We start from the raw sequence: 4,321 nt of genomic DNA, 5'->3' as shown, positions 1-4,321 counted from the left end.
ACCACCGAAGCTCAAAGAGTGAGGGAGACAACTATTCAGATCTCTTAAAACTTAAGAATCTGTGTCCATTAATGAATATTATTAAGACAATAACATTCCTCCCCTACACAGTGAGGAAAATCATTTATACCTCATGAGAAATTTGTATCTAAAATAGACTTGGAATTCCTATAACTGAAGAAGAACAGAAATTCAACACCCCAGTTTAGAAAATGCCAAAAGAACAGGTTCATTTCCCTCTTAAGATATGTCTAATAGCTCATTGAACGCGGAGCCAGCTCTCGGGGGTCTCTGTGTGGTCTCATCATCAGCACAGCTGGGCCTACACGCAAGCAACCATGTCTAAGGGGCCTGCAGTTGGCATTGATCTTGGCACCACCTACTCTTGTGTGGGTGTCTTCCAGCATGGAAAGGTGGAAATAATTGCCAATGACCAGGGTAACCGCACCATGCCGAGCTGTTGCTTTCACTGACACAGAACAATTAATTGGGGATGCGGCCAAGAATCAGGTTGCAATGAACCCCACCAACATAGTTTTTGATGCCAAACGTCTCATCGGACGTAGGTTCGATGATGCTGTTATTCAATCTGACATGAAGCACTGGCCCTTCATGGTGGTGAACGATGCAGGTAGGCCCAAGGTCCAAGTCGAATACAAAGGGGAGACAAAAAGTTTCTATCCTGAGGAAGTGTCTTCAATGGTTCTAACAAAAATGAAGGAAATTGCAGAAGCTTACCTTGGAAAGACTGTTACCAATACTGTGGTCACTGTGCCAGCTTACTTCAATGACTCTCAGCGACAGGCAACAAAAGATGCTGGAACTATTGCTGGCCTCAACGTACTTCGAATTATCAATGAGCCAACTGCTGCTGCTATTGCCTATGGCTTAGATAAGAAGGTCGGGGCTGAAAGGAATGTGCTCATTTTTGACTTGGGAGGTGGCACTTTTGATGTGTCAATCCTCACTATCGAGGATGGAATTTTTGAAGTCAAATCAACAGCTGGAGACACCCACTTGGGTGGAGAAGACTTTGACAACCGAATGGTCAACCATTTCACTGCTGAGTTTAAGCGAAAGCACAAGAAGGACATCAGTGAGAATAAGAGAGCTGTCAGGCGTCTCCGCACTGCCTGTGAGCGGGCCAAGCACACCTTCTCCTCCAGCACCCAGGCCAGTATTGAGATTGATTCTCTCTATGAGGGAATTGACTTCTACACCTCCATTACCCGTGCTCGATTTGAGGAGTTGAATGCTGACCTGTTCCATGGCACACTGGACCCTGTAGAGAAGGCCCTTCGAGATGCCAAACTAGACAAGTCACAGATCCATGATATTGTCCTGGTGGGTGGTTCTACCAGAATCCCCAAGATCCAGAAACTTCTGCAAGACTTCTTCAATGGAAAAGAGCTGAATAAGAGCATTAACCCCGATGAAGCTGTTGCCTATGGTGCAGCTGTCCAGGCAGCCATTCTATCTGGAGACAAATCTGAGAATGTTCAGGATTTGTTGCTCTTGGATGTCACTCCTCTTTCCCTTGGGAATGAAACTGCTGGTGGAGTCATGACTGTCCTCATCAAGTGCAATACCACCATTCCCATCAAGTAGACACAGACATTCACCACCCACTCTGACAACCAGCCAGGTGTACTCATCCAGGTGTATGAAGGTAAAAGGGCCATGACCAAGGACAACAACCTGCTTGGGAAGTTTGAGCTCACAGGCATACCTCCAGCACCCCGTGGGGTTCCTCAGATTGAGGTTACTTTTGACACTGATGCCAATGGCATCCTCAATGTTTCTGCTGTAGATAAGAGCACAGGAAAGGAGAACAAGATCACCATCACCAATGACAAGGGCCGCTTGAGTAAGGAGGATATTGAGCGCATGGTCCAAGAAGCTGAGAAGTACAAAGCTGAGGATGAGAAGCAGAGAGATAAGGTTTCCTCTAAGAACTCGCTGGAGTCTTATGCTTTCAACATGAAAGCAACTGTTGAGGATGAGAAACTTCAAGGCAAGATCAATGATGAAGACAAACAGAAGATTCTTGACAAGTGCAATGAAATCATCAGCTGGCTGGATAAGAACCAGACTGCGGAGAAGGAAGAATTTGAGCATCAGCAGAAAGAACTGGAGAAGGTCTGCAACCCTATCATCACCAAGCTGTACCAGAGTGCTGGTGGCATGCCTGGAGGAATGCCTGGTGGCTTCCCTGGTGGAGGAGCTCCTCCATCTGGTGGTGCTTCTTCAGGCCACACCATTGAAGAGGTCGATTAAGTCAAAGTAGAGGGTATAGCATTGTTCCACAGGGACCCAAAACAAGTAACATGGAATAATAAAACTATTTAAATTGGCACCAAAAAAAAGATATGTCTAATAGCTATATGAAATGTAGTTCAACAGCACTAGCCAATGGAAATGCAAATTGTCTATGCTATTGTGAATATGTCCTAAAGTAATCCAATGTTGTGTTCTGCAAATATATGTGAGGCATATTAAGAACAAACCAATCAAAACTCAAAAGAAAATCTCTGACTACTCAAATTCTTATTTTATGTGCTTTTAGCTTAATCAGGAAAACTTGAAAACTGATCTCAGGAAGTAATCATTGTGGATGTGGATTTTGGGAACACTGGCTTACTGTGCCTTGCTATTAGAAATGCTGTGTGGTGTAGCTATTGGAGAGGACAGTTGGCAGCTTCTCACGAGCCTTGTCTTGGCTATACCAATTCAGCAGGAATTGGTAAAACCAAAGAATAGCACACAAACACTCAGACGCTGCACGCCCTGTTCAAACAGCATGATTCCCAAAAGCCAAAGTGAAAAAGCACCTGAATGTCTATCAAGAGAAAAAGTGAAAATACATGGTGGCCGAATTGAGCCCTAAAGGTGAACGCAGTTCTGCCACATGCCACAGGTATGTTAACTGTGAAAATGTTGCACTAAGGGAAGATAAGCCAAGAATTTATTTCAAACATGGATACCATAAGAAGCACTGATAAGGACCCAACCGCCTGGTCAGGTGAGCACTCCTGAGGCTGTAGAGCGGAAGAGACCACCAACTCTGCTCACCCCCGCCCACATCCCTGCCCCAAGAGGAAACTGTATAAGGCCTCTGGGCTCCCGTGGGGGAGGGCCCAGGAGCGGCAGGACCCCTGTGCCTGAGTCAACGCCGGAACCTGAAAGAAACAGACCGGATAAACAGTTCTCTGCACCCAAATCCCGTGGGAGGGAGAGCTAAACCTTCAGAGAGGCAGACAAGCCTGGGAAACCAGAAGTGACTGCTCCCTGCACACACATCTCGGACGCCAGAGGAAAAAGCCAAAGACCATCTGGAACCCTGGTGCACTGAAGCTCCCGGAAGGGGCGGCACAGGTCTTCCTGGTTGCTGCCGCTGCAGAGAGCCCGTGGGGAACACCCCACGAGCGAACCAGAGCCTCGGGACCACAGGTAAGACCAAATTTTCTGCTGCAAGAAAGCTGCCTGGTGAACTCAAGACACAGGCCCACAGGAACAGCTGAAGACCTGTAGAGAGGAAAAACTACACGCCAGAAAGCAGAACACTCTGTCCCCATAACTGACTGAAAGAGAGGAAAACAGGTCTACAGCACTCCTGTCACACAGGCTTATAGGACAGTCTAGCCACTGTCAGAAATAGCAGAACAAAGTAACACTAGAGATAATCTGATGGCGAGAGGCAAGCGCAGGAACCCAAGCAACAGAAAACAAGACTACATGGCACCATCGGAGCCCAATTCTCCCATCAAAACAAACATGGAATATCCAAACACACCAGAAAAGCAAGATCTATTTTCAAAATCATATTTGATCATGATGCTGGAGGACTTCAAGAAAGACATGAGGAACTCCCTTAGAGAACAAGTAGAAGCCTACAGAGAGGAATGGCAAAAATCCCTGAAAGAATTCCAGGAAAACACAATCAAACAGTTGAAGGAATTAAAAATGGAAATAGAAGCAATCAAGAAAGAACACATGGAAACAACCCTGGATATAGAAAACCAAAAGAAGAGACAAGCAGCTGTAGATACAAGCCTCACCAACAGAATTCAGGAGATGGAAGAGAGAATCTCAGGAGCAGAAGATTCCATAGAAATCATTGACTCAACTGTCAAAGATAATGTAAAGCGGAAAAAGCTACTGGTCCAAAACATACAGGAAATCCAGGACTCAATGAGAAGATCAAACCTAAGGATAATAGGTATAGAAGAGAGTGAAGACTCCCAGCTCAAAGGACCAGTAAATATCTTCAAAAAATCATAGAAGAAAACTTCCCTAACCTAAAAAAAGAGATACCCATAGA

The 4,321-nt window shown here is 45.5% G+C and overlaps 1 pseudogene; it reads left to right on the top strand.

The window, feature by feature from the left end:
* Positions 1-323: 323 nt before the first annotated feature.
* Positions 324-2,360, top strand: Hspa8-ps22 (heat shock protein family A (Hsp70) member 8, pseudogene 22; annotated as a pseudogene).
* The last annotated feature ends 1,961 nt before the right edge of the window (positions 2,361-4,321 follow it).

Source organism: Rattus norvegicus, chromosome 17 (genome assembly GCF_036323735.1).
Source record: "Rattus norvegicus strain BN/NHsdMcwi chromosome 17, GRCr8, whole genome shotgun sequence".
NCBI classification, from domain to species: domain Eukaryota; kingdom Metazoa; phylum Chordata; class Mammalia; order Rodentia; family Muridae; genus Rattus; species Rattus norvegicus.
Note: the sequence above shows the minus strand (reverse complement) of the source record. Positions and strands in the feature narration are given on the sequence as shown.